Source organism: Salvelinus sp. IW2-2015, unplaced genomic scaffold (genome assembly GCF_002910315.2).
Source record: "Salvelinus sp. IW2-2015 unplaced genomic scaffold, ASM291031v2 Un_scaffold7536, whole genome shotgun sequence".
Classification (NCBI taxonomy): Eukaryota; Metazoa; Chordata; class Actinopteri; order Salmoniformes; family Salmonidae; genus Salvelinus; species Salvelinus sp. IW2-2015.
In genome coordinates, this window is record NW_019948796.1 from 3,068 (window position 1) to 13,722 (window position 10,655).

At 43.9% G+C, this 10,655-nt stretch overlaps 1 long non-coding RNA gene across 1 annotated transcript; it reads right to left on the bottom strand.

Annotated features, from left to right (window-relative positions):
- Window positions 1-2,853: 2,853 nt before the first annotated feature.
- On the bottom strand, window positions 2,854-4,603 carry LOC139027113 (uncharacterized). The gene is made up of 4 exons (XR_011479153.1): window positions 4,477-4,603; window positions 4,167-4,298; window positions 3,749-4,038; window positions 2,854-2,949 (listed from the first exon to the last, which is right to left on the bottom strand). It is a non-coding gene; the product is annotated as an uncharacterized lncRNA (long non-coding RNA).
- Between the last annotated feature and the right edge of the window lie 6,052 nt (window positions 4,604-10,655).

The following is a 10,655-nucleotide window of genomic DNA, read 5'->3' on the forward strand; positions in this document are numbered from 1 at the left end:
TTGTCTCCACTCCACCACCACACAGCTCTCGCTCAGGGATGTGTTTTGTCCCCACTCCACCACAACACGGCTCTCCTCAGGAGATGTGTTTTGTCCCCACTCCACACCAACACAGACTCTCCTCAGGGATGTGTTTTGTCCCCACTCCACCCAACACAGGCTCTCCTCAGGGCGTGTTTTGTCCTCACTCCACCACAACACAGCTCTCCTCAGAGATGTTTTGTCCCCACTCAACACAGGCTCTCCTCAGGGATTGTGTTTGTCCCACTCCACCACCAACACAGGCCTCCTCTTCAGGATGTGTTTGTCCCCAGCTCCACCACCAACACGAGCTCTCCTCAGGATGTGTTTGCGCCACTCCAACAGCACGAGAGTCGCCCATCGGAGTGTCCCCAGCTCGCCGACCACCGAACACAGGCTCTCCTCTGAGGGTGGTGTTTGCCCCCCACCACCAACACAGGCTCTCCTCAGGGATGTGTTTTGTCCCGCTCCACACCAACACAGCTCTCCTCAGAGATGTGTTTTGTCCCCACTCCACACCAACACAGTCTCTCCTCAGGGATGTGTTTTTGTCCCACTCCAACACAGACTCTCCTCAGGATGTGTTTTGTCCCCACTCCACCACCACACAGGCTCTCCTCAGGATGTTTTGTCCCCACTCCACCAAACAGGCTCTCCTCAGGGATGTGTTTTGTCCCCACTCCAACCAACACAGACTCTCCTCAGGGATGTGTTTTGTCCCCACTCCACCACCAACACAGACTCTCCTCAGGATGTGTTTTGTCTCCACTCCAACAACAGACTCTCCTCAGGGATGTGTTTTGTCCCACTCCACCACCAACACAGCTCTCCTCAGGATGTGTTTTGTCTCCACTCACCCAACACAGTACTCTCCTCAGGATGTGTTTGTTCCCGCTCCACACCAACACAGGACTCTCCTCAGGATTGTTTTGTCCCACTCCACCACCAACACAGCTCTCCTCAGGGATGTGTTTTGTCCCCTCCACTCCAACACAGGCTCTCTCAGGGATGTGTTTTGTCCCCACTCCACCACCAACACAGACTCTCCTCAGGATGTGTTTTGTCCCCACTCACCACCAACACAGGCTCTCCTCAGGATGTGTTTTGTCCCACTCCACACCAACACAGCTCTCCTCAGAGATGTGTTTTGTCGCCGCACTCCACCAACCAACACAGGCTCTCCTCAGAGATGTGTTTTGTCCCCACTCCACCACCACACAGCTCTCCTCAGAGATGTGGTTTTGTCCCCACTCCCACCAACAGGCTCTCCTCAGGGATGTGTTTTGTCCCCACTCCACTCCAGCCAACACAGGCCTTCCTCAGGATGTGTGTTTGTCCCCACTCACCACCAACACAGAGCTCTCCTCAGGGATGTGTTTTGTCCCCACTCCACCACCAACACAGGCTCTCCTCAGAGTGTGTTTTGTCTCTCACTCCACATCACAGAGGCTCTCCTCAGGGATGTGTTTTGTCCTCCACTCCACCACCAACACAGCTCTCTCAGGATTGTTTTGTCTCCACTCCACACAACACAGGCTCTCCTCAGAGATGTGTTTTGGCTCCACTCCAACACAGCACTCTCCTCAGGGATGTGTTTTGTCCCACTCCCACCAACAACAGGCTCTCCCTCAGGGATGTGTTTGTCCCCACTCCACCACCAACACAGGCTCTCCTCAGGATGTGTTTTGTCCCACTCTCCACCACCAACACAGGCTCTCCTCAGGGATGTGTTTTGTCCCACTCCACACCAACACAGGCTCCCTCAGGATGTGTTTTGTCCCACTCCTCACCACCAACATCAGACTCTCCTCAGGATGTGTTTTGTCCCCACTCCACACCAACACAGCTCTCCTCAGGATGTGTTTTGTCCCCACTCCAATCACAGCTCTCCTCAGGATGTGTTTTGTCTCCCCACTCCACCACACAGGCTCCCTCAGGGATGTGTTTGTCCCACTCCACCACCAACACAGGCTCTCCTCAGGATGTGTTTTGTCCTCCACTCGATCACCAACACAGGCTCTCCTCAGGGATGTGTTTTGTCCCACTCCACCACCAAACACAGGCTCTCCTCAGAGATGTGTTTTGTCCCCACTCCACCACCACACAGCTCTCCTCACGGGATGTGTTTTGTCCGACTCCACCACCAACAACAGGCTCTCCTCAGGGATGTGTTTTGGTCCCACTCCATCACCAACACAGCTCTCCTCAGGGATGTGTTTTGTCTCCACTCCACACCAACACAGACTCTTCCTCAGGATGTGTTTTGTCTCCAACTCCACACCAACACCAGGCTCTCCTCAGGGATGTGTTTTGTCCCACTCACCACCAACACAGCTCTCGCTCAGGGATGTGTTTTGTCCCCACTCCACCACCAACACAGGCTCTCCTCAGGATGTGTTTTGTCCCCACTACCACCACACAGGCTTCTCAGGATGTGTTTTGCTCCACTCATCACCAACACAGGCTCCTCAGAGGATGTGTTTTGTCCCACTCCCACCACACAGGCTCTCCTCAGGGATGTGTTTTGTCCCACGTCCACCACCAACACAGGTCTCCTCAGGGATGTGTTTTGTCCCCACTCCACCAACACAGGCTCTCCTCAGGGTTGTGTTTTGTCCCACTCCACACCAACACAGCTCTCCTCAGGGATGTGTTGTTCCCCACTCCACACACAGGCTCTCCTCAGGATGTGTTTTGTCTCCACTCCATCACCCAACAACAGGCTCTCCTCAGGGATTGTGTTTTGTCTCCACTCCAAACAGAGCTCTCCTCAGGGATGTGTTTTGTCCCCACTCCACCACGCAACACAGTCTCTCTCAGGGATGTGTTTTGTCCCACTCCACCACCAACACGGACTCTCCTCAGGGATGTGTTTTGTCCCCACTCCACCACCAACACAGGCTCTCCTCAGGGATGTGTTTTGTCCCACTCCATCACCAACACAGCTCTCCCTTCAGGGATGTGTTTTGTCCCCACTCCACCACCAACACAGACTCTCCTCAGGGATGTGTTTTGTCCCCACTCCACCACCACACAGACTCTCCTCAGGATGTGTTTTGTCCCACTCCACCACCAACACAGACTCTCCTCAGAGGATGTGTTTTGTCTCCACTCCAACACAGACTCTCCTCAGGGATGTGTTTTGTCCCCACTCCACACCAACACAGACTCTCCTCAGGATGTGTTTTGTCCCCCATCCACACCAACACAGCTCTCCTCAGGGATGTGTTTTGTCCCACTCCACCACCAACACAGGCTCTCCTCAGGGGATGTGTTTTGTCCCACTCCACCACCAACACAGGCTTCCTCAGGATGTGTTTTGTCCCCACTCCACCACCAACACAGACTCTCCTCAGGATGTGTTTTGTCCCACTCCACACCAACACAGACTCTCCTCAGAGATGTTTTGTCCCCACTCCAATACAGTCTCTCCTCAGAGATGTGTTTTTGTCCCCACTCCACACCACAGGCTCCTCAGGATGTGTTTTGTCCCACTTCCACCACCAACACAGGCTCTCCTCAGAGATGTGTTTTGTCCCCACTCATCACCAACACAGGACCTCCTCAGGGATGTGTTTGTTCCACTCCACCACCAACACAGGCTCTCCTCAGAGATGTGTTTTGTCCCCACTCACCACAACACAGACTCTCCTCAGGGATGTGTTTTGTCCTCCACTCCACCACCAACACAGGCTCTCCTCAGAGATGTGTTTTGTCTCCACTCCACTCACCAACACAGGCTCTCCTCAGGGATGTGTTTTGTCTCCACTCCACCACCAACACAGACTCTTCTCAGGGATGTGTTTTGTCTCCACTCCACCACCAACACAGAGCTCTCCTCAGGATGTGTTTTGTCCCCACTCCACCACCAACACAGGGCTCTCCTCAGGGATGTGTTTTGTCCCCACTCCAACCACCAACACAGCTCTCCTCAGGATGTGTTTTGTCCCCACTCCACCACCAACACAGGCTTTTCTCAGAGATGTGTTTTGTCTCCACTCCATCACCAACACAGCTCTTCCTCAGAGATATGTTTTGTCCACCACTCACACAGGCTCTCCTCAGGGATGTGTTTTGTCCCCACTCCACCACCAACACAGTCTCTCCTCAGGAATGTGTTTTGCTCCTCCACCACCAACACAGACTCTCCTCAGGGATGTGTTTTGTCTCCCACTCCACACCAACACAGGCTCTCCTCAGGGATGTGTTTTGTCCCCACTCCAACACAGGCTCTCCTCAGGGATGTGTTTTGTCTCCACTCCATCACCAACACAGGCCTCTCCTCAGGGATGTGTTTGACTCCACCCAACACAGCTCTCCTCAGGGATGTGTTTTGTCCCCACTCCACTCACCAACACAGACTCTCCTCAGGGAATGTGTTTTGTCCCCACTGCCACCACCAACACAGTCTTCTCCTCAGGGATGTGTTTTGTCCCCACTCACCACCAACACCACTCTCCTCAGGGATGTGTTTTGTCCCCACTCCATCACCAACACAGGCTCTCCTCAGGGATGTGGTTTGGTCCCCCACTCCACCACCAACACAGACTCTCCTCAGGGATGTGTTTTGTCCCCACTCCACACCCACACAGACTCTCCTCAGAGATGTGTTTTGTCCCCACCCACCACCAACACAGGCTCTCCTCAGGATGTGTTTTGTCTCCACTCCCACCAACACAGGCTCTCCTCAGGGATGTGTTTTGTCTCCACTCCACTCACCAACCACAGGCTCTCCTCAGGATTGTGTTTGTCCCTCACTCCACCCACACAGTCTCCTCAGGGATGTGTTTTGTCTCCACTCCTCCACCAACACAGACTCTCCTCAGGGATGTGTTTTGTCCCCATCCACCACCAACACAGCTCTCCTCAGGGATGTGTTTTGTCCCCACTCCACCACCAACACAGGACTCTCCTCAGGGATGTGTTTTGTCCCCACTCCACCACCAACACAAGGGCTCTCCTCAGGGATGTGTTTTGTCCCACTCCACCACCAACAAGCTCTCCTCAGGGGATGTGTTTTTGTCCCCACTCCACCACCAACACAGGCTCTCCTCAGAGGATGTGTTTTGTCCCCACTCCACCACCAACACAGACGCTTCCTCAGGATGTGTTTTTTCTCCACTCCACCACCAACACAGGCTCTCCTCAGGATGTGTTTGTCCCCACTCCACCACCAACACAGCTCTCCTCAGGGATGTGTTTGTCCTCCACTCCAACACAGCTCTCTCCTCAGGGATGTGTTTTGTCCCCACTCCACACCAACCACAGGCTCTCCTCAGGGATGTTTTTTGTCCCCACTCCACCACCAACAACAGCTCTCCCTAGGATGTGTTTTGTCTCCACTCCATCACCAACACAGCCTCTCCTCAGGGATGTGTTTTTGTCCCCACTCCACCACCAACACAGACTCTCCTCAGGGATGTTTGTCTCCACTCACACCAACACAGACTCTCCTCAGGATGTGTTTTTGTCCCCACTCCACACCAACACAGGCTCTCCTCAGGATGTGTTTTGTCCCCACTCACACCAACACAGCTTCCTCAGAGATGTGTTTTGTCCCCCTTCCAACACGCTCTCCTCAGAGATGTGTTTTGTCCCACTCTGTACATCTTGTAACTAACTAGTTTACTAGTTCCCATCCTGACAGACACCTCGTTAAGTTCGCTGATGACACTGCCTTGATCAGCCTGTTGCATATGAGGACATCATGGCCCGGTCCTAGATGACTTTGTAGAGTGGTGGAGGAATCACACTTGGTCCTCAACCAACAAGACAAAGAGATGTGCATAGATTAGTATACACAGTCAGTATAGTTATATAGTATATACATCAGTACAGTTAAGCTATAGTATAGTATTACAGTCAGTATAGTAAGTTATAGTACATACAGTCAGTTAGTACAGTATATAGTATATTCAGTCAATATAGTATATATATAGTAATACAGTCGTTATAGTATATACAGTCAGTATAGTACAGTATAGTACCGTATATAGTATATACAGTCAATATAGTATAGTATATAGTATATACAGTCAGTATAGATAGTGTATAGTATTATTACCGTTCAGTTATAGTACAGTTATAGTACAGGACTGTTACGTATTATAAGTTATTACAGTGCTAGTTAGGCGATCTGTTTTGTTGTATTAGTTAGTGGTGTTAAGTGTATATGGTTAGTTAGTAGATGTGTTAGTTAGAGAGTTGTATCATGGTTAAGTTAAGTTGTGTTATGGTTGTTAGAGTGTACTGTTATGGTGTTAGATTTAGTAGTTGTATTATGGTTAGTAGAGTTGGTTTATTATGGTTAGTTAGAGTTGTTAATGGTTAGTTAGAGTTGTATTATCGTTAGTAGATATGTATTATGGTTAGTTAGGGTTATAGATAAATGTGATTATGTTAGTTATTGGTTAGAGTTGTAATTATGCGTTAGTTAGGGTAGAGTTGTGATATCTTAGTTAGGGTTAGAGTTGTATTATGCGTATTAGAGTTGTATTATGGTAGTTAGGAGTTAGAGTTGTATTATGGTTAGTTGAGTTAGAGTTGTATTATGGTTAGTTAGAGATTGTATCTATGGATTAGTTAGAGTTGTATTATGGTTAGTTAGGGTTAGAGTTGTATTATGGTTAGTTAGGTTAGAGTTGTATTATGCGTTAGTTAGAGTTGTATTATGGTAGTAGAGTTGTATTATGGTTAGTTAGTTAGAGTTGTATATGGTTAGTTAGGGTTAGAGTTGTATTATGGTTAGTTAGAGTTAGAGTTTGTATTATGGTTAGTTATGAGTTAGAGTTGTATTATGGCGTTAGTTAGAGGTTGTATTTATGTTAGTTAGAGTTGTATTATGGTGTTAGTTAGAGTTAGACTTTATATGAGCTTAGTTAGGGTTGTATTATGTTAGTTAGAGTTGTATTATGGTTAGTTAGGGTTAGAGTTTATTATGGTTAGTAGTTAGAGTTGTATTTATGGTTAGTAGGGTTAGAGTTGTATTAGTTAGTTAGTTAAGTTGTATTATGGTTAGTTAGTGTATTATGTAGTTAGTAGAGTTAGAGTTGTATTTAGTGAGGTTTAGTTAGAGTTGTATTATGGTTAGTTAGGTTATTATGGTATTAGAGTTGTATTTATGGTTAGTGGTAGAGTTGTATTATGCGTTAGGTTAGGGTTAGAGTTGTATTATGGTTAGTTTAGGGTTAGAGTTGATTATGGTTATTAGTTAGAGTTGTATTATGGTTAGTTAGGGTTAGTTATTATGGTTAGTTAGAGCGTTAGATTGTATTATGCTTAGTTAGATTTTAGAGTTGTATTATGAGTTAGTTAGGAGTTAGAGTTGTTTAATGGTTAGTTAGAGTGTATTATGGTTAGTTAGAGTTTGTATTATGGTTAGTTAGAGTTGTATTTTATGGTAGTAGTAGTTGTATTATGGTTAGTTAGAGTTGTAGTTTATGTTAGTTAGGAGTTAGTGTTATGGTTAGTTAGGGTTGTAGTTATGGTTGTAGGTTAGAGTTGTATTATGGTTTAGTTAGGAGTTGTTTATGGTTAGTTTAGAGTTGTATTATGGTTAATTAGAGTTGTATTATGGTTAGTTAGGTGTTAGAGTGTATAGGTTAGTTAGAGTTGTATTATGGTTAGTTAGAGTTGTATTGATGTTAGTTAGTTGTATTATGGTTAGTTAGATGTATTATGGTTAGTTAGAGTTGTATTTATGGTTAGTTAGAGTTGTATTAGGTTAGTTAGGTTAGAGTTGTATTATGTAGTTTAGGCGTTAGAGTTGTTATTATGGTTAGTTAGGGTTTAGAGTGGTATGTATAGAGTTGTATTATGGTTAGTTAGGTTGAGTTGTATTATGGTTAGTTAGAGTAGAGTTGTATTATGGTTAGTTAGAGTTGTTAGGTTAGGTTAGATTAGAGTTGTATTATGCGTTAGTTAGAGTGTATTATGGTTGTTGAGTTGTATTATGGTTAGTTAGAGTTGTATTATGGATTAGTTGTTACAGTTGTGATTATGGTTGAGTTAGAGTTAGAGTTGTATTATGGTTGTTAGGGTTAGAGTTTGTATTATGCGTTAGTTAGAGTTGTATTATGGTTAGTTTAGGGTTGAGTTTGTATTATGGTAGTTAGGGTTAGAGTTTGTATTATGGCTTAGTTAGAGTATGTTATGTATTGGTTAGTTAGGATTCATATTATGGTAGTTAGAGTTGTATTCATTGGTTCAGTTTAGAGTTCGATTGTATTTATGGTTAGTTAAGTTGTTTATGTGTTGTTTTGTTGTATTATGGTTTAGTTAAGGGTGAGAGTGTATTATGTTAGTTAGGGTTTAGATTGTATTTGGTTAGTTAGAGTTGTACTTATGTAGTTTAGAGTTAGATTGATTATGGTTAGTTAGATTGTATTATGCGTTATTTAGAGTTTATTATGGTTAGTTAGAGTTGTATTATGGCTAGTTAGGGTTAGAGTTGTGTTATGGTTAGTTATAGTTGTATTTATGGTTAGTTAGAGTTGTATTATGGTTCGTTAGGGTTAGAGTTGTATTATGGTTAGTATAGAGTTAGAGTTTGATATGGTTAGTTAGGGTTGGGTTGTATTATGTTACTCGCTCTCTCTCTCTCTCTCTCTCTCTCTCTCTCTCTCTCTCTCTCTCTATCTCTCTCTCTCTCACTCTTCTCCCTCTTGTTTCTCTCCCGAGTTTAACCCAGATATCATATCCCCCAGGCTTCACTGAACAATGAAGCTTTTATCATCATCATGAAGCAACACCAGAACACACACACACACTACACACACACAGGACAGACAGACAACAGACAGACAGACAACAGACAGACAGACAGACAGACAGGACAGACAGACAGACAGACAGGACCGACAGACAGACAGACAGACAGACAGACAGACAGACAGACAGACAGACAGACAGACAGACAGAACAGACGACAGGACAGACAGGGACAGACAGACAGAACAGGAAGCTGTATCGATGATGTGTGACATATTTACGGTCTCAGACGTGTTAACTGACATTTGAATACATTAATAAAAATTTGCAGCTAATGTTATTTTCTAAAATTCACATGCAGATTTGGTGAATCTGCACGGGCTCTGAAGTTCTGTCACTGTTGGTCACGTTATCAAGAATTCGTAAAGTTATATAAAGTTTTGTACATTTGTTAGAAGAAGCAGTCTGGGGGCAGGAACTTTTATCCTGACAATCATTTCGCTCTGCCAAAAACCACAGCTATTGGCTGAATTGTACATCCATCAAAATATCAGGAAGTAGCTACCACATGAGGGCAACGTGAGGATGAGGTCAATAAAAACAGTATGATCTACTGGGAGATAATCAATCTTTTTATTTGTGTACATAGATTTTTTTTTGTGAAAAGGCATGACACTGGTTTGCTTATCAAGTGAAAATACAGTGCGGAAAGTATTCAGACCCCTTTGAGGCACATTTTGTTAACCCTACAGCCTTTATTCTTAAAATGGATTAATCATGTTGTTACGTTACATCCTTATTCTAAAATGGGATTAAATCATGTTGTTACTTACAGCCTTGTCTAAAAATGGTATAAAATCATGTTGTTACCTTACAGCCTTATTCTAAGAAATGGATTAAAATCATGTTGTTTACCTCACCAGCTTATTCTAAAATGGATTTAAATCATGTTGTTACGTTACAGCCTTATTCTAAAATGGATTAAATCATGTTGTTACCTTTACAGCCTTATTCTAAAATGGATTTAAATCATGTTGTTTACCTACAGCCTTATTCTAAAATGATTAAATATGGTTGTTCCTGTACAGCCTTATGCTAAAATGGCACTTAAATCATGTTGTTACGTTACAGCCTCTTTCTAAAAATGGATTTAAATCATGTTGTTACGTTACAGCCTTATTCTAAATGGATTAAATCATGTTGTTACCTTCACAGCCTTATTCTAAAATGGATTAAATCATGTTGTTACCTTAACAGCACTTATTCCTAAAATTGGATTAAATCATGTTGTTACGTCACAGCCGTATTCTAAAAATGGATTAAATCATGTGTTACTTTACAGTTCTTATTCTAAAATGGATCTAAATATGTTTCGTTACCTCTACAAGCCTATTCTTAAAAATGGATTAAATCATGTTTGTTACGTCCATACGAGCCTTATTCCTAAAATGGATTAAATCATGTTTTACCATTACAGCTTACTTGCTAGAAATTGATTTAAATCATGTTGTTACCTCTACAGCCCTTATTCTAAAATGGATTAAGATCATGTTTGTTACGATTACGACTTATTCATAAAATGGGATTAAATCATGTTGTTACGTTACAGCTTATTCTAAATGGTATTAAATCATGTTGTTACGTTACAGCCTTTGTCTAATAAATGGATTAAATCATGTGTTTACCTCACAGCCTTATTCTAAATGGATTAAATCATGTTGTTACGTTACAGCCTTATGGCTAAAATGGGATGAAAATCATGTTGTTACCTCACAAGTCTTATTCTAAAATTGAATTTAAATCATGTTGTTACATTTACAGACCTGTATTCTAAAATGGAATTAATCAGTTGTTGTACCTTACAGCCGTATTCTAAAAGGTGATTAAATCGTTGTTGTTACCTTACAGCCTAGTCTATCTCTCCT